Source organism: Plecotus auritus (assembly GCF_963455305.1).
Source record: "Plecotus auritus genome assembly, chromosome: 9".
In the NCBI taxonomy this organism is placed as follows: domain Eukaryota; kingdom Metazoa; phylum Chordata; class Mammalia; order Chiroptera; family Vespertilionidae; genus Plecotus; species Plecotus auritus.
The window spans coordinates 83571833-83592254 of record NC_137783.1 but is presented as its reverse complement, the minus strand read 5'-3'; the positions used below and the strand labels follow the sequence as shown (position 1 = coordinate 83592254).

The window sequence follows — 20422 nt, the reverse complement described above, 5'->3', positions numbered from 1 at the left end:
GAATGCTCAGTACTAAAGTTCAGGAGAGTTTTATGATTTATATATTTACATATCTGTATTATTGAGTGTCATTGAGCAACAAACTAACGGATATTTGGGTCAAAACTTATGAAATATCATGGTAAGTGATTCTGTATATAAATGTTTAATTCATATGTTGTAAAACACACAATGAATTCTAGAAATTACACCGTGTTATATATGAAAATCAAATATTTTACATGTGAATCAATTGAAGAATTTTGGAGCTTCAAGAAAGTTTACAGACGGTCTGTCTAATCCAGCTCCCTTATTTAATAGATGAGAAAACTGAGTCAAGTTTTTTAAAAAATGTAATTTTTTTTCCTAGAGCTTTCATACAGTTAGTGGCAGAAAAACACTGTTGATGATATGGCCATCCTATCTAATAAAGGAGTAGTATGCAAATTGACCATCATGCCAACATACAAGATGGCCACCCCCATGTGGTCAAAGATGGCTGCCCCCATGTGGACACAAGATGGCCACCACAAGATGGCCGGCAGGGGAGGTCAGTTTTGGGCGATCAGGCCAGCAGCGGAGGGCAGTTGGGAGGGACCAGGCCTGCAAGGGAGGGCAGTTAGGGGCAACAAGGACAGTGCAGAGGGCAGTTAGGGGTGACTGGGCCGGCAGGGGAGGGCAGTTAGGGACAATTGAGCCAGTAGGGGAGCAGTTAGGCATCGATCAGGCAGGCAGGGGAGTGGCTAGTGGGCAATCAGGCAGGCAGGCAGGCGAGCAGTTGGGAGCCAGCAGTGGGATCAGGCCTAAACGGGCAGTCGGGCATCCCTTGAGGGGTCCCAGATTGGAGAGGGTGCAGGCTCGGCTGAGGGACACCCCCCCATGCACGAATTTCATGCACTGGGCCTCTAGTTTCACAATAATGTTGGAGAGGGAATTCAAAGCTCTTTTAGTCCTGCAAATCTGCATGTCTGAAAACAATCTCTGGGAAAGGCACAATAGGTATAACATTCTCCCTCTTTTAATGTTATTTGCAAATAAGTTACAGACTAGTCCATTGGCTCTTTCAAGGTTACTTAGCAACTTGCTTATAGAAATTGGGAATCAAGCCAAAGGTATAGATTGCCTCATTTAGACTCTTCACTCCTTTATTGCTTACCTCTGAAATTTTATTGCTGTTATCACAGACTAAATTTGTTTCATTATATAAGCAAAGATGATTGAGTAAAAACTTTTACTTTGTCTTAGTTGAAGATTAAAATGCTTATATCTGTGAACACATTATGAATTATGTACATAATAATTTGATCTTAGATAGGGAGAGAGTAAAGCTAGAAATACTAGTAGGTCTGCGGTTTCTTGACTCTTAGTTTAGGTATATTAGCCATGAAACCTCTATTGACTGTACTGAAATTTTATAACTTATATCAGCAAATTTTATAGCTTATATCAGCTTTATAGGCATACAAAGCAAATGATAAGATAGTTTTATTTACCTTGTCTATTTTTTTTTCTCAAGGGCTATTATATAGGCAAACAAATTGTGAATATGTACTTAAATATGCAAGATAGTGTGAATAGGGTAAAATATCATGGTTTATAATGAAATTTTTTTTTGCATTTTTTTCTATTCAAAGGTTTTAAAAATAGTTGTTATTTTACATGGTTATGGTTTTTATAAAATGATAAATAAAAATTTTTGATGAAAAATTTTATTACATTACTATGCTTTAGCTTAATTCAATATCTAACTCTAGTAAAATCTTTGGATGAAACTATATTTTTCAATGAAAGGCGTACTTCATCATGTTATCTCTATAAGTTCATTTATTTAACAAGCATTTATTGGACATCTCACTTGCCATTGTTCTTATAGTTCCTATATTTCCAGTTACTCAATATACATTTTTTCGTAGGTTGCCTATAGACACTTAAAAGTCAGCATCTTCCTAAACTGCCTAATTATCTTGATCTCTCAGTTCCACTTCTTTTATACTCCCTGCTTATCATAATGGTATCTATTAGAAATCCTGAAATCATGTTAACATCTCTCTCTCTTACTCCTCAAATCTTTTAAAAGATTCTACTTCTTCATCTTCACAACCTCCCAAGTTCCATCCCTCATGCTCTCTCTCGGTCCTCGACCTTTATAGCAAAGGTCTATCTAAGGTGTCCCTGATGACCTCACCATCTTCTCTCGCTATCACACTCTTTCCCAAGCAAGCCACATGACTGCATTACTTACTAACACAACTTAGATCACATCATTCCTCTTTTGGATTCCTATTTCCTTAAAGATGAAGGGCAAATTCTGAACTTAACAACCTGATCTCAATTCACCTTTCTGAAACCTCTGGTTATAAACATCTTTGTCTATCTAAACATCAACCCCATTTGCTACTCAGTCTCCAAAGCTTATTCCCCCTTACCACTTCTTCCTTTAACCTCCCCTCCTCTGTGGCTCTCTCTTCTCTAGGCAGAGTTAATTGCCTTCTCTTCTGTCTCCCTCGACACTTTGTCTATCTTTATTATAGCTCATATTGCACAGTTTGTTTGATTTTCTCATTACTGAACCTAGGGGGTAGCGACCAAGTCTTATTTACAGTAGCAAAGGGTTGAGTTTGTTCTATATCGAAAAACTTCCATTTATAAACCATACTTGCAAAAATGAATTTTCTTCATTTTCAAGAAATACTTTTATATGTGCTAGCAAGACAAATGCTTTGTAACTATTCCAGAATTCAGAATTAGACAACATATTGTGGTGGAACACGGTAGGATTGTAGCAAAAAGACTTAGTAATAGATTGGTTTTGGCTTTTCCTTTTTATACATATTTTGTGCTATATGTAAAAAAATTTTTTGTAACTACTTATAATAGCATCATATTTTCTTTTTCTGAAAAAAAAATTTTTTTGTAACTACTTATAATAGCATATATATATATATATATATATATATATATATATAGCCCCTTTGAAATCTGAAGTGTTGGAATTAAACTGAGAAAGAAAATTTTTAATTGTCTCTAATATTTCATTTAAAAGTGCATATAGCTTTGGCTGGTGTGGCTCAGTTGTTTGAGTGTAGTCCTACTGCACCAAGAGGTTGCTGGTTTGATTCCCAGTCAGAGCACATGCCTGGGTTGTGGGCTCCATCCCCAGTAAGGGGCAAGCAGGAGGCAGCCCATCAATGTTTCTCTCTCACATTGATGTTTCTCTCTCTCTCTCTCCCTCTCCCTTCCACTCTCTCTAAGATCAACTAAAAATAAACCATATTAAAGGTGCATATATTTGATGTAAGGAATAAGAAAACAATGGTGGTGTGTAGATGAAGTTATGATCAATAGTAAACTTGACTCCTGACTATAAAATCCTGTCCACTCAATTCCCAGTTCTTCACAGAAGAACCTCACACTTAGGAAACAGTGGCTTTGTTACCAGTGATGTTGGCTCTCGGTTCTTGAGTTTCGCAAAGAAAGAATTCAGAGTGCAAAAGGAAGTTTATCTATTATGCAAAGCAAAGGTACACTCCAAGGGAAGATTCGAGTGGACTGCTCAGAGAACTGCCTTGGTCCTTTAGAAAGAGAGACCCAGAGGCAGGAGAAGTGAGCCAGCTGGGCTGCATGGATTCAGGAAACAAGTTACAGAGGCAAAAAAAAAAAAAGGGGGGGGGCCTGCTTGGCCTGCTGCCCCCCTGGTTGCAATTCTCATGAGGCCTCTTAGAGCTTAGAGAAAGAAAGCAAAGATAAATGCATGAAGAAAGAAGGTATGGGCTTGCTCTAGTCTAGAAAGAGAGCAATGCGCTGGTCCTCTGTCTTAAGGGATTTTTAAAATCTGTTTTCTAAAGGCAGGAATTCTAGAGGAGGTCTCAGGAATATTCATCAGCTTTCCAGGCGTGTCCTTTAATATGCTGATTCGTCAAAATAAGCTTATAGAGTCAGGGTCATGGTTTCTACCTATTGGTCGGCACTAGGGTAGGGGGTCAGTAATCATTGCATCTGGTCCTCATGTTAGCTATCATGTAGTTTCCTCTGGTTTTGCTGTTTTTCTGGGCCTGGAGCTGAAACACAACTGAAACCTAGATGTTATCTCTATTTTGACCAAAACTCTGTCTCTATGGTCAACAGACCCGAAGCTTTGTTCCCGAGATTATTTGATGCTGATCAGAACTTCATTGTCTTGAGGGCTTAATGCGTAAGGGAGTGGTCATGCAAGGGTAAAGGAGGCAGGTGAGTCAGGGTGCTGGATGAGGCACGTTTGAATCAGCCACCTGTCTCCATTTCCCTATTCCACTTGCCAAGGAATTGTCCAAGCTTCTTACTATCCTTCTCAGCTTTGCTATTTTTGTGTATTTGACAACCCACATTGTAGTAACACTTAGATTTCCTTACACTGCGAAAGTAATGTAGAAAATACTGAAGAACAGAATAAAGGAAAAATATGCCCATAGGAACTCTACAACTCTGGTTTCAATCTTTCTTTTTTTCCTAACACCTCATAGTGGTTGTTTTTTGTTTGTTTGTTTTAATCCTTACCCGAGGATATTTTTCTATTGCTTTTTTTAGAGTGTATTTTTATTGATTTCAGAGAGGAAGGGAGAGGGAGATAGAAACATCAATGATGAGAATCATTGATCAGCTGCCTCCTGCACGCTCCCTAGTGGGGATGGAGCCGGAAATGCAGGCATGTGCCCTTGACTGGAATAAAACCTGGGACCTTTTGGTCCACAGGTCAATGTTCTATAGACTGAGCAAAACCAGCCAGGGCAGTGTTTTTGTTTGTTTGTTTTGTGTGTGTGTGTGTGTGTGTGTGTGTGTGTGTGTGTGTGTGTTTAAACGTGGATGGGATCATACTGCATGGATAGTTTTATAACTTTTTCCCCACTTAATACTATAAAATCCCACTTGCCATGATGTTATATACATCATATAAACATTTAAAATTGTTACTAAAATGCTACAGAGTAGACATACTTTTTATTTTTGCATCTTATAAATAATACTGTGATGTAGAGTTTATGAATAAAGCTTTTGCTCTGTTTCAGATTTTTACATTCAGAAAGAATCCCAGACATGGGACGAGGTTTCCATGTACATTTTTATAAGTTGAATCACAGTGCCAAATTGCTTTTTAAACAGGTTGTTTCTGTTCATACTCCCACTCAATGTCTGAGAGTATCCTATTTATCTCATTAGTCTTGGATATTATCTTTTACTTAAACATTTACTAATATGATAGCCAAGGGAAATGTTACAATTTCTGGTCTGGTTCCTGTTGCCTAGTATGGAGTAAAATGAAGGTTTTGGAGTCAAATGTAACTGTTTGGTCATGGCTTTGCCACTTTCCAGCTGTTACATTGAGCAAATTACTTCACTACTTTGAGGTTTTCTTTAGTCATTGTCCTTCCCCCTCTATCCCCAAACACAAGGCTGTTGCCATTATTAAAAGAAAGTCATATAAAAGCATTTCACACCCGTGGGTGGCACATGATGAACAACAGTGAATCCATTTTCCATTGCAAAAGTATTTTATATACTTTTAATTCATGTACCACCTAGGAACTTATATGTTACTTTGACTATTATGCATGCAACTTGATGTGGATAATTCTTCCAATCCAGCAAGAAGGCCAGGGAGCAATCTTTTAATTAACACACACACACCTGGTTTCCATCCTTGAGAAATATACAATCTAAAGGCTTTGGAGTTAAACTCTTGGGACTTTTCATTGTTTGCAGGGCAATGGTGGAAAGTCACAGAAGAGTAAGCATAGTCAAAGTGATCTGTGGAGAGAGTTCCAGGAAAAGCTACCGTCTCAGGGAAGGCAAATGGTAAGGAAGGAAGGATATGAGTTATTGTTCTATAAAAGTTAAGCATACTCGTGAGGTTTTATTTGAATCTAAAGTTTGTTCATAAAAGGTAAACTATATGAAGTGTTGCAAACAGGGCAAACTAGGCTAATCTGATTTTGAGCACTTGCTTTTTTATACTCATAGCAAGTTTTGGTCCTTGCATCCCAGCAGAAAATAGAGAGGAGAGGGAGCAAGATGACACAACACTGACCAGAAATCCATCTACTCCCAGCCAGTAACACGCCTAGGCTAGTGTTATACTATGATCAAATGCCTTTTTCTAAATTTGGAATAATTTAAGTTTGGTGGCTCTTTGGGGCCCCACTTACAACTCTTTAATGGACTCCACAACTGCCAAAGAATGTGGGTGGTGATACAAAATTATCCAATATCCTTGCCTGGATAAAAATCTGCACTCTCTTTTGAGGCTATATCCATCGAGGTTTTGGTAGAGTTTAAAACCAGCCCCTGAAAAAGCAAGTTTTTCTAGTTGGGTAAAACCTGCCAAAATAACTTAAACGTTCTTTGTTGCAAATATAAATTCCCCTGAAAGGCCCATTTTTCTCTTCTGATCCAGGCTTTTCAAGCCGCTCGATTTGGTTCTGGATTCCCTGCGGGAAGAATTCCTCCTCGGGGGCCGCGGAGACGCCCGCGGTGAGTTTTCTGGCACCAGCGGGAGTTTCAAGTTTCCACTCGTGGGAAGCGGCGGGCGCGCTCAGGGCTTTGGGTGGGGCGGCTCCACACAGCCGGCTTCACTCTAAACCAGCCCCGGATGGGGTCCCCCTTCCTCGGCGCGCGCCCCACTTCCCTCCGGGCTCCGCGGCCCAGCCCCGGCCGGCGAACCCCGCCGACGCCCCGCGAGGGGGGCAGCTGGGAGCCGCAGGGAGGAGAGGGGCGGGGCGGGGCGGGGCGGGGCGGGCGGCGGCGTTGGCGCTCTGGCCGCGGCGCGAGGAGGCCGCCGGCAGGGGGAGGCGGGGGGCGCGGGGCAGCCCCGCCTTCCCCCCCCGCCCGCCCCCGGAGCCGCCGGGCGGCCATATTGCGGAGCTGTCTGCGGCGGCGGCGCCTCTCCTCTCCGGGACCCGGGCTCCTACCGCGCCTCTCCCTCCCTCCTGCCGCAGCCGTGACGCCCGGCCCGCGCTCAGCGCCCCGCCGCGCTCGGGTGGGAGGACCGCTCGCAGTGGGGTAAGCCGCCGGCGCCTCCCCCACCCCGCGCCCGCTCCCGCGCCACGCGCCGCCGCAGCTGCGGAGGTGGCGAGAAGTTGCGGGGCCCGCGCTGCCTGTCGGCCGCGCTGCCAGGGCCTCGCGCGCCTCTGTTCGCGCCCTGCGGGCCGCGGCGCCGCCCTAACGGCCGGGCCGGCCAGGCCGCTCCCGGGCTGGGGGGACCCGCGAGGCCGGCCCGAGTCGTGACCGGCTGCGGCCCGGACCTGCCGCCGCGCGTTTCAACCCCGGCGGGCGCGGGGTCCGCCTCGGGCGTCGGCCCGGACCCTGAGCTGGGGGCGGGCGGGTTCCGCCGCCTGGGCGCGGCCCGGCCCGCCGGCGCGTCCTCGGGGTAGTTTGGAAATGCAGGCAGTGAGCGAGGGTAGGCGCCATGCAGGGCGGAATTCATTAGAACTCCCCCGGCCTCCGGTGGACAGGGAGGTGTTGAGTTACTAGAGAGCGTGCGGCCGCCCTCGTGGCCCAGGGGATGGCGCGTTACGGGTTTGGGGCGCGCACCGCGCCCGGCCGCCCGCACCCCGCGCCGAGGCCGCGCTCCCGCCGCCCCGCTACCTGCTGCTGCCGGCCTCGGAGCCTCCACCTTCCCGGGCCGGAGCAGCCGCTTTAGTCCCTCAGACCCCAGCAGACAGGTTGAGGACCTCCCAGCCCCCCTTCCTTCACAGGGCTCTGAACTGAGTTCCCGGGCTAACTAGGAAACTAGGGGTGCACTGCATGATTTCAGTTTACAAAAAGCACCTCACTTCCTATGCAGATATCGTGGTTCTTTAACCACTCCCATTATTTGGTATTATCTTTCCCTTTAGTAGTGGTTATTAATGAGGTTGGAAGTGTAAAGTCAACTTCATCAAAGATAAATCTTTTGAAAGACAGTTGAGATTTTCAAGAAGACGTTTTAATGAATCCGGTGGCACCAAGACGGGCGTGATGTAAACCTAAAAGCCCGGGATAGTTAGGGTTTATTTGGTAAACGAGTTCTTGGACATAGTAGACATTGCGATCTATTGTTTACGGTGCATTTTTTTTAGAACACTAACACTAAATACCCTTTTATGTTTCTGACGGAGTTCTGAATGAACAATTGCCCCGTTCATTTTGCTGGATAAATAATGGTTTAATCCATTTGCCAAAACAGCATGATTAGATTCGAGAAGAGATTAATACTCAGACTGCTTTATTTTCAGAATTCCGTTGCTTTCACCAGTGTGCCTTATCTTCCAGAGAGATTAATAATAATAGTTTACCTCCAGGAGGACAAAATTTAGAACATTCATTTTGAAGTCAGTAGTATGCTGTAAAAAGGATTGCACTGACTTTGTTTAGTCACTTTTATATAGGATGGAATTTAATAAGCAGTACATTATTAGTGAGGAATGAATATGTAATATACATTGGAATGCTGTACAGTTTCATTTAAATGAGACAAAATTTGACTATGGCATTTAGAAATAGTAAATTATTGCCCTTGTGGATTATACATTGTTTTGTTTACTCCCGTATCCTCACACATGGAAGAGCAGGTAGGAGAACTCAGAAATATTTGTAGAATAAGTGTAATTTTGGTGTATGGAAAGTATATTGCATCCGCCCTTTGTTTTATGCATTACTTCTTAATTGGAAATTAAATTCATTCTTTTTCCTGGTGTAAGAAATGACAGGCTTTACTATTCTTTCTCCCTCTTGCTAACTCTCAGTAGTCTCAGGGAGAGGGAACAAGGGTTGTTTCTTGTTTATTGCTTCACTATTCCCAAGAGCAGAATTGGATTTTATTATTTTTATCCTTTGTAGGCTGTTGAAAGTGTACATATTTCGTTTTAATTTCAGTTCTCAATCTTTAGTCTATGCATAGTCTGATATAGTAGAGTCTGAAATGTTGGATGATGGTAGGAGTCTTGATTTTCATTCATTTCTAACTTTCTGCATTTTAACTTATGCCATTTAAAAATGGCAAATTTTAACTAATACTTCCCAAAGACCAAAGCCTAAAAAAAGGTGTTCTATGAAGATTGTGAAGACTGAGCTGTGCTGGTAAAGCATACCTGATAGGGTATAGCTAATAGAATTTTATGCTTCTTTTGTGAATCTAGGAAGTAGATTCTTGGATGGTGTGGACCTCCTGCAGACCAAAAACTAGGGTGCACTTCTTTTTTTAAAATATATTTTTATTGATTTCAGAGAGGAAGGGAGAGGGAGAAGAGAGACTGAAACATCAATGATGAGAGAGAATCACTGATTGGCTGTCTCCTGCACGCCCCCACTAGGGATCAAGCCCCAACCAGGGCATGTGCCCCTGACAGGAATTGAACCTGGGACCCTTGGGTCTGCAGGCTGATGCTCTATCCACTGAACCTAACCGGCTAGGGCAAGGGTGCACTTCTTACCTACAGTGATACTACTCTTGGGGTACTGGATCCGTGGAACTGGATTGAATTGCTGTGGACTCCACTCTTACCGGGTGGCTTTAAGCCTCAGGCTGATACTGTTGGGGAACTTCCCTAGCTTCTGCAGTCAGTCAGTGTATGCTCACCTCTTAACAGTGATAGAAGTGGCCAGTCTGACCCTGGAGAGTTCCTCAATATCTAGCTTCTTTCAGAGAACTTCTGCCTTTCCTATTCATTTTAGTTCCTGTAATATTTCTCAATATTAATTTATATCAAACGTATATTTTAAAAGACTTAAAAAGTAACACATTTTAGGAGAAAGTTTAAAGACCCAAAAAGTTGTAAAGGGAAAAGTAAAAGTCCTTACTCCCCAGAATCCTCCAACCTCTTTCCCAGTCATGTTTCTCATTGGTAATTGCTACTAGCAATTCCTTGTATATAGAAAATGCCAGTATATATATATACTTTATAGATCTTATTTTTTACTTTAAAGTCTGTAAAAATAAGGTTATTTTATAACAGACATTGAAAGGGTGTTTATTACTGTTAAACATTAATGTTTCTCAGAAGTTTATCATTTGAGTGGAATAACACAAGGGAATTTCCTATAACAGCTATTTTCAGCTGGGTGCCGCAAGAATTTTTAAAACATGCAATACCTGACTATTTAGTCAAGGCCACTGACCTCTTTTCCCCTAGCTTGTCAAATAAAAAAATGACAACAGCCAATACAACAATAGCTGTCCAGTGTGAATGAATCAAAATTATACCAACTTTTTTGTCAGATGGGCAAAAATATATATTTTTCCTTGTGCCACAGAATTTTAGTAATTATGTGTACCATGAGATGAAAAAGGTTGAAAATTGCTGTCCTATAATAATTCTTAAATGTGCCTACATATATGTGCATATTTTCTTGACTAATGATTAAAGGTGAAATTCACCTTTTGTTTTCTTAGAGTATGGTATATAAATGCCAGTGGAAAATGGTGTCCTTTGAAAAAGGGTTTATGGTTTTGGGTGGTGAAATGTCCATATAATGTGTATCTTTGTACCAGGGATCTGTTTGGAAAGAAAATATGGTCCATTTGATTCACTTCTTTATTTCTTCTATTTTTAACTCTAATTTCAGTCTCCTGGAAAAGAGCTGTTCATTCAGGTTAGATATATAGGGTGATTTTTTTTTCTTTGAATAATTACTATGTATGTAGAGAAACCTTTTCAAATTCACTAATTTAAAATACTTATTTTTATTTGATGAGTAGGTGCAAATTTGCATATGAATAAGTTTTATATTTTTTCTATTGTAATATGTTACATTTTAACAGTATGTTATATACAAATAAGGTAACTAGACTTTATATCAAGTGATCTAATGGGTATGAATAGAATGCACAAGAAAAGTTTGTTACTTTTCTACATAATTTATACTAGTACACATTTTAAATAAACTTTTTAAGTTCTAGTAAAGTTGATTTGTTTAAGAGAGATATTCTCTTTACTATTAACCATTTAGAGATCAGGTCAGCAAACTGGTTTGCAAGGCCAAATCCAGCCTGCTTTTGTAAATAAAATTTTTTAAAAATCTTAATTCTCACCTGAGGGTATGTTTTCATTGATTTTAGAGGGAGGGAAGGAGAGAAAGAAAGTAGCATCCATGTGAGACAGAAACATTGATAGGTTGCCTCTCCTAGGTGTAGGTGCCCCAACTGGGGATTGAACAGCAACCTAGGTATGTGCCCTGATGGGAATCAAACCCATGGCCTTGATGCTCCAACCAACTGAGCCCCATGGGCCAGGGATGTAAATAAAGTTTTATTGGAACACAGAAATGCCCATTTGTTTACGTATTGGTTGCTCTTGAGCTATAATAGCAGAGTTTGTATTTTTTGCAAAACCTAAAGTAAATACTATGTGGCCCTTTGTAGAAAAAGTTTGCTAAGCCCTGATTTAGAGAGAAAAAAAAATCTTAATGAAAGAATGTCTTAGATACAGTATCAAAGAAGGAGGTACTGCATTGTTTTATTTTCTCCACAATTACAGAAACTATAAAGTTATGAATTTCAGTATCAGTAATTGATATATGTATTTTTTTGAGTTGTAGGTAGTCTCTGGGCTTTCAGGACCTTAAATGTTTCTTTGTGAAAAGTTGTAATTAATAAGGATGGCTGCAGGTGAAATTGTGAAGTGAGCAATCTTCAGTTTCAAGTCCTTATATCATTTAAGATGCTTTGGCTGTTATAACAGAAAAGTCTCAAACATGCTTCAATAATGAGGAAATTTACTATCTTACATAATAAAGTCCAGAGGCTCAAGAATAACAATAATGACATCAAGGACTCATTCTCTTACCAGTTCTCTGCCTTGTGGTCTTCCCTTCAGCTTCATAGTTAAAACTGCTTTCCCTTGCTTCCAATATGGCTGCAGCAGGGCTAGCATCCCATTCCATTTAGTACCCAACTGTTTCTCTTCCAGAAGCCCCCCAGCAGATATCTAGTCTCATTGGTCAGGATTGGGTACTTTATATACCTAACCAGTCACTGGCGATGGTAATGGAATCGCCCCTCAAACTGTTCCCATTAGATTATTTTCCTTTGTCATATACCAAATGTCTTGGCTTCTTTCTTACGCCCATTCAAAATCAGTGCCAAGATTGATCTGTCATACATAATCTACCATGAATATGTGAGTTCATATCTTTATGGGTACCACATTTACTTAAATTATGTAATAAAAGCATTGATTTCCTGCTAAAATACTTTAAGGCAGGGGTAGACAAGCTATGGCCTATGAGCCGAATCCAGCCTGCTGCCTGTTTTTGTAAAGTTTTATTTGAATACATTATAACTCATTTGTTTACATATTACCTATGTCTGCTTTCAGGCTACAACAACAGAGGTGTTGCAACATAGACCTTAAGATCCTCAAAACTTAAAAAGTTTACTTCTCTGGTCCTTTACTGAAAAAGTTTGCCAACCCCTGCTTTAAGATATTTTTCATACATTCAGATATTTATAATCATATGCCAAATACTCTTTACATTTGAGGTGTAAACTACAGAGAAGGTCACACTCTGATGGAATATAGTTGTGCCATATTGTACATCATAAAGTGTGTTAAGCACTTTTGTGTGTATAAACAAGTAAATATTTCAGTGCAACAGATTTGAACCTATCTTTCTTTTTCTATTTTAAACACTTATTATATGAAATTTTTATGTTTCCATAAAGGTAAAATGAGGAAATTGGACTGGATTTAACTTTTATCTTTTGGTGTTTAAAATTAATCATTGCAAATGATGTTATTTGTTTTTCTACCTACCTTGGGAATAATACAGATACAGTGTTTCTTTTAAATTTATAAAATAAATTTAGAAGAGAATGTAAATTCAATGTAAAACTTAAAAATATTGTAGTTTTCCTTTATATTTAAGTTCTAGACATTGGATTTTCAGTAACGTATATTTTGCTAAAAATGTTGAATATTTCATTTCCTTGAAAATATTCTTGAACAAAAATAATTTCCTACAAAAAAAGTACTTAATTTCTTATTTAGAACTGCATATCACCCTTACACGAAATTCATTTACAGAGGTGATTATAGCAGTATTAATGTGTTCTAGTCATTGCTTGGGATGAACTTGTTTAGAATGATGTTAGAAAAGGGCAGAATGTCAAAAGCCCAGGACTAGGATTTCGATGGACCTCTGGCTTTGTTAACTAGCCTTAGTACTTTGTGCAAGTCACTTAACCTGGACCTGCATTTCCTTATTAGAAGAATGAGGGATTGTGACACCTATGTTGGGCAGAGGGAGGAAGGGCTGTTAGGAAAATTAGGTAATGTAGATAAAGTGGTTGAAGAGGGGGCATTCTACAACTACTCCCTCCATTCACTACCCCTGTCCTTGCTTTCGGCCTATTTCTTTATTTGCAAAATGGAGCTTAAAATTCTTGTCCTTTTTGTTTCAGTTAGGGAATCACATGGCATTATATAGGTAAAAGTGCATTATTATTGCTATTAAATACAGTCTTAACACTGAGCTAAACATATAATAAACATAGTTCTGTGTATATTAGAGGTTTTAAGCCTATGGGTCTGTGAACTTGGATAGGGAAAAAGGTTACATCTTTACATATTTCCTTTCATTATGAAAGTGGGCAGCAGTAGCAATTAGCAGTAGCAGAGACTATTTCCAATAGAAATTGCGGATCCATTACTGTTGCAGATATCTTAAAACGACATTCATACTCATCATTACTTAGAAGTTGATTATTAGGCCCACTAATAGATATTGTTTAAAGATTAATAAAGAAGCATATATATGACTATTTTATAAATTTGTGCTTTTTATATTTTGATAATTTCAATGTAATTTTTGGTATTGTTTTAGTGTGTGCATTTTAAAATTGTCGCTTATTGATTGATTTTTGAGAGAGAAAGGAAGGAGGGAGAGAGAAACATTGATTTGTTGTTCAACGTGTTTGTGTGTTCATTGGTTGATTCTTGTATGTGTCCTGACCAGGGATTGAGCCCACAACCTTGGTGGGACAATGCTAACCAACTGACGTACCAGGCCAGGGCCTATTGTGTGCATTTTAAAAATACTTTTCTAGGAAGAGCTTCGTAGGCTGCTCCAGAGGGGCCTATTGGTGGCAGAAGATTAAGAACTTTTTTGGTAGATGCTGTTAGTGTGTTGATTTGACTGCCAGAGTTACCTTATTAATTCAGTTTATTGGCAGAGGAATTTTTTTGTCATTTTTTTAGTCTGTGGAGAGACCAAAATTGTGTTCAGAGGTTTCTTTTGTGTCTCAAAAAAAAAAAAAAAAAATTACAGGTAGGTTTGGATAAAAGACAGAAAAAATTACATTTAGGCTTGTGGAAAAGAATATCTTAAGAGTAAAATTAGGCAGCCTGGTATAAATTATTGAAGCTTTAATGTAGGCCTAGTATGGACTAGACTTAACACCTGTTTTACCACCTGACAGGTGGGAAGAGTCTGTTTTGCTGCTGACTTACTAGAGCTCAAGGTGTTGAGTCTGAGGCTGTTTTTCCATTGTGTGAGGTAGAGAGGAGGCTGTTTTAGGGTCCCTGTTAAAGGACAAAGAAGATAATGTTTTATTTATAAAATGTGACACATTCAGTGTTTGAGGACATACTCATACATGAAATTTTTTGGAAGTGGGACATGTATTCTGGCAGCCTCTTAATTTTCGGTTATTTTGCTGCCATGATTGTGCTTCATTGCTTATGGGGAGTCAGTATGGAAAAAAGGTAGGATGAGACCACTCTAAGAAATTTATGAAGAGTGGGGAGGAGGGACGACTTTTCCCCCTCCATAATTAGGTGTTAAGAGGGAAGAATAGTTGATATTTATTATATATCTTTGATATACAGTGGCTTAGGTGATTCTATATTGCCATTTTTTAGAAAGGAAGATACTGACAGTATTCAAGATGACTCAATTAGAGGTGGAACCTATGACATGTATCTAGGTATCATGTCTTTTCATGTGACATTTGTCTGTTCTACTAACAGATGCCAGTTTCAAGAATAATATACTAATATAATCAGAAGTTCTAAAAATGTTCAATTGAGGTTAAATAATTTTGTGATATATTTTTCAATCACTTAATTGGCTAAAAATGTAGATTTTATTTATGTATATACACAGCCTCATCCTAAAAAATTTAAGGTGGAATTCTTATCTATATCATAGTATACTAGAGTCCCGGTGCACGGATTCGTGCACTGGTGGGGTCCCTCGGCCTGGCCTTCAGGGATCGGGCCAAAACTGCCTGGTGCACGGATTCGTCTAGGGCCGTGGTCAGCAAACTGCAGCTCATGAGCCACATGCGGCTCTTTGGCCCCTTGAGTGTGGCTCTTCCACAAAATACCACAGCCTGGGCGAGTCTATTTTGAAGAAGTGGCGTTAGAAGAAGTTTAAGTTTAAAAAACTTGGCTCTCAAAAGAAATTTCAGTCGTTGTACTGTTGATATTTGTCTCTGTTGACTAATGAGTTTGCCGACCACTGGTCTAGGGCATGTCTGGCCCGTCTTGCCCAGTCCCGATCAGTCATACCCCAGCAGCAAGCTAACCTACCAGTCAGAGCATCTACCCCCTGGTGGTCAGTGTGCGTCAAAGCAACTGGTTGAACGGTGGAACAAAGAGTCAGACACTTAGCATATTAGGCTTTTATTATATAGGATATATTATATAGGATAAGCTAGTAACTGATATATACGCAATTTAGTGAAATAAATTCTCATCTGATTTTTAAAATGAGGAACTTAACAAAAATAAGACTCTGATTAGAATTAAGTGCTCAGTTCTGTATATCCAGATACCATTTGTAATGATATCTGCATTTTTACTTAAAGGGTGGTGCATATTCTGTCTTTTCGCTTACCTTTGTAAATGTTGACAGTCTGTCATAATATACCCCACAAAAAACTAGTTCATGTCACATGGTTTTAACATTAATTATGGTTTTAATCATTGGCTGTTATAATAAGTGCTGCTGATAATATTTTGATACAGATGACCTTTTTTGGGATATACAGGTAGTTCTCGGATTATGTTGGACTCGATGTACGTTGTTTCATGATTACGTCGCCATCTCCCATTTACAGTATTTATAAAAAAAAAAGTCCATCATTTCGACGTATGTACATATGTGCTTTATGTTTTTTATTATTAATTTACCACAAGTAAAGGTCAAGAATTATTATCTTTTAAAATTTTTTTACTGTTTCACTTCATTACTGCTGTGTATGTGCTCCATGTGAGTGACGTAGGTGCTTATGTAGGTGGGTTCCAACTTATGGTGAAAATCGCATTACATCGCACTGTAGGAATGGATCTCGACGTAACCCGAGGACCTACTGTATTCCAGAAGCAGAATTTCCTGTTCAGAAACACTTTTTAGCTTTTGCTATGTACTGACAACTTTTTAAAAAAATATATATTTTATTGATTTTTTTACAGAGGGGAAGGGAGAGGGATAGAGAGTTGGAAACATCGATGAGAGAGAAACATCAGCCCTAACTGGTTTGGCTCAGTGGATAGAGCGTTGGCCTGTGGACTCAAGGTTCCCAGGTTCGATTCCGGTCAAGGGCATGTACCTTGGTTGCGGGCACATCCCCAGTAGGGGGTGTGCAGGAGGCAGCTGACTGATGTTTCTCATCGATGTTTCTAACTCTCTCTCCCTCTCCCTTCCTCTCTGTAAAAAATCAATAAAATGTTTAAAAAAAAAGAGAGAGAGAAACACCGATCAGCTGCCTTCTGCACACCCCCCACTGGGAATGCACCCACAACCAAGGCACATGTCCTTGACCTGGGACCCTTCAATCCGCAGGCCGATGCTCTAGCCACTGAGCCAAACTGGTCAGGGCTTGAGTTTTAATCAGCACAGTTGTGCTTCTCCCCCAACCCCCAGTAAGATTTGTTGCTAAAGAGTTTCTCATTTAACCATTTTTACTGAATGGGGTTCAAGTGATATCCTTCTATATTTAATTATCTTTTAATTTCCATAGTAACTTTTTGTTACGGCTGTTGCATATTTTTCTATGCTATTACTTTAATTTTGATGTTTATTTTATTCTACCTATGTAGGGATTTTAAATAAAACTAGAGGCCCATTGCATGAAGAGATTCGTTCAATAGGCCTTCCTTCCCTTGGCTTCCAGCACCGGTTTTCCTCGGGCACCCGGGACCCAGGCCTTTGCTCCTGCCGGAGTCTGCCGTCTTTGCTGTAGACTCTGGCCAGCGTCTGCCTTCTTTGTCTTTGCTGCAGGCTCTGGCCAGAGTCTGTAGCCTTCTTCTTTGCTGTAGACTCCGGCTGGAGTCTGCCATCTTCGCTGCAGACTCCGGCTGGAGTCTGCCATCTTCCTCCTCGCTGCAGACTCTGGCCAGAGTCTGCTGTCTTCACTGCAGACTCAGGCCGGAGTCTGCCATCTTCGTCTTTGCTGCAGACTCCAGCTGGAGTCTGCCATCTTCGTCTTCGCTGCAGACTTCAGCTAGAGTCTGCCATCTTTGCTGCGGCTGGAGTGCCGCTCCTGTAGATCCCTTCACCCCCTGCCCTCCCTCTCATAGCAGGCATCCTGCCCTGCCTGCGCCTGGAGCAGCTGGGCAGCTGCCATCTTTGTCCTCATTTGCATATTCCCTTCTGATTGGCTGATGGATGTAGTAGAGTGATGGTCAATTTGCATGTTTCTCTTTTATTAGTGTAGATAACTTCCTTGGTCATATTTTTCCTCCAAATCTGGGGGGAAAATTTGTCTCTCTTTGAAAAAGGATTAACCTACCTAGATTTTATTAAATGTTATGGTGACGTTATAGGTCCAACTTTAGTTTATTTACCTAAATATTGTTCTTTTAAGGAATTTGTTTTTCTTATTACGGTCTTACATTTTTATTTTAGAAATTTATAGATTAACTAGAGGCACAGTGCACAAATTCATGCACGGGTGAGGTCTGGCCGGCCCACCCCAATTGGGGGGATTAGGCCACGCTGGGCGCGGGGAGAGGCTGTGGGCGGTTGGCCGGCTGGCCCCGCCCCCTGGTTGAACTCCTGGTTGAGGGGACAATTTGCATATTAGCTGTTTATTGTAGGATTCTGATTCTCTAGAGACTCAATATTTTGGAGTATGATCATTCTGCTCTCTCTATACTTTTTGAAAAGAGCCCTAGCCAGTCAGCCTGTGGACTGAAGGGTCCTGGGTTTGATTCCAGACAAGGGCATGTACCTTGGTTGCAGCCTAGATCCCCACGTGCAGGATGCAATCAATCAATGTTTCTCTGTCTCTCCCCCTCTCTTCCACTCTCTGTAAAAAAAAAAAATCAATGGAAAAATATCCTCAGGTGAGGATTAAATAATAATAAATAAAAAGATGCTACTGTATATATGATTTTAAAATCTGCTCTTTTACTCAGTAGTTTGTGAATAACTTGTCATGTCATTTAATATTTTTTGATAACATTTTGATTGGCTGTGTTGCGGTCTAACAGACCCTACAAATATTTCTAACCTCTTAACTAATCTCTCAGTATTCACGTAATTAACTTCTTAGTCTTACATATACTCTTTTTTTTTTAATTTAATAAATCTTTATTGTTCAGATTATTACAATTGTTCCTCTTTTTTCCCCCATAGCTCCCCTCCACCAGGTTCCCACTCCACCCTCTGCCCTTACCCACCGCCCCCTACCCCCACTGTCCTCATCCATAGGTGTATGATGTTTGTCCAGTCTCTTCTGGCATTCCCCACACACCTTTCCCCCCGAGAATTGTCAGTCCACTCCCTTTCTATGCCCCTAATTCTATTATATTCACCAGTTTATTCTGTTCATCAGATTTTTTATTCACTTGATTTTTAGATTCACTTGTTGATAGATAAGTATTTGTTGTTCATAATTTTTATCTTTACCTTTTTCTTCTTCTTTGTCTTCTTAAAGAATACCCTTCAGCATTTCATATAATACTGGTTTGACGGTGATGAACTCCTTTAGCTTTTTCTTAATCTGTGAAGCTCTTTATCTGACCTTCAATTCTGAATGATAGCTTTGCTGGGTAGAGTAATCTTGGTTGTAGGTTCTTGCTGTTCATCACTTTGAATATTTCTTGCCACTCCTGTCTGGCCTGCATAGTTTCTGTTGAGAAATCAGCTGACAATCGTATGGGTGCTCCCTTGTAGGTAATTAACTGTTTTTCTCTTGCTGCTTTTAAGATTCTCTCTTTGTCTTTTGCTCTTGGCATTTTAATTATGATGTGTCTTGGTGTGGTTCTCTTTGGATTCCTTTTGTTTGGGGTTCTGTGCGCCTCCTGGCTTGTCAGTCTATTTCTTTCACCAGGTGGCGGAAGTTTTAGGTTATTATTTCTTCAAATAGGTTTTCAGTATCTTGCTCTCTCTCTTCTTCTGGCACCCCCATAATTCTGATGTTGGTATGCTTGAAGTTGTCCCAGAGGCTCCTTACACTATCTTCAAATTTTTGGATTCTTTTTTCTTTTTGCTTTTCCGGTTGAGTGTTTTTTGCTTCTTTGTATTTCAAATCTTTGACTTGATTCTTGTGATCCTGTAGTCTGCTGTTAGATCTCTGTATAATATTTTTAATTTCAGTCAGTGTATGCTTAATTTCTAGTTGGTCCTTTTTCATATCCTTAAGGGTCTCACTAAATTTATCGGCCTTTTCTAGAAAATTCTTGAAAAAACTTATAACCGTGGTTTTGAACTCTATATCCAGTTGTTTGCTTTCCTCCATTTCTTTCATTTGTGACCTGTTTCTTTGTCTCTGCATTTTGGCTGCTTCCCTGAGTTGATAGAGTGGCTTTGTGTGGTAGGTGTCCTATAGGGCCCAGTGGCTCACCCTCCCTAGTTACCTGAGGTCGACACTCTTGGTGCACCCCTTTGTGGGCTGTGTGCACAGTCTTGTTGTAGTTAAGCCTTGATTGTTGTTAGTATCACTGGGAGGAATTGATCTCCAGGCCAATTGGCTGTGAGGATCAGCTGTGTCTACGCTGGGAGAACTTCTGTGCTGGAGACACCCTTATGAGACTAGACTTGCAAAAGCCTCTGTGCTCAGCTTGGATGGGGCAGAGTCTCAGAGCGGAGCAGACAGCATTGGTTTCCGGTCAGCCCTGCCCTAATAGGCCCCTGTGTCTCAGTGTCCTGTGGTAATCACTGCAATCACCTCTGAAAGAAAGCCACCCTTGAGTTCTGCCCGCTGCTAGACAGTCCAGTTTCTCCCTGAATGAGTCTGGTTCCCCACAGTCTCGCCCAGAAGTGGGGTTCAGTGCAGTCGGGAGCTTTTGTTTCCCTCCTGCTTGAGAAAGCCAGCCACGTACTCATTTGCCCACCCTCTCCACATGCGCGCCTCAGTACCTCTGCCTTCCGCAGTTGCTTTGAGTCTCAGTGTGCTTTTCTCTTTCCTGACAGTCCAGTTTCACCCCGTTTGAGTCTGGGTCCCCAGAGTCTCGCCCGGAACTGGAGTTCAGTGCAGTCAGGA

At 40.7% G+C, this 20422-nt stretch overlaps 1 protein-coding gene across 2 annotated transcripts in view; it reads left to right on the top strand.

Moving 5' to 3' along the window:
- Positions 1–6845: 6845 nt before the first annotated feature.
- Positions 6846–20422, top strand: part of RDX (radixin) — a 100141-nt gene continuing 86564 nt past the window's right edge. For both annotated transcript variants that reach the window (XM_080687074.1, XM_080687073.1), the window contains exon 1: positions 6846–7011. The gene's annotated coding sequence lies outside the window, so the exon portion shown is untranslated. The remainder of the gene's footprint in view (positions 7012–20422) is intronic.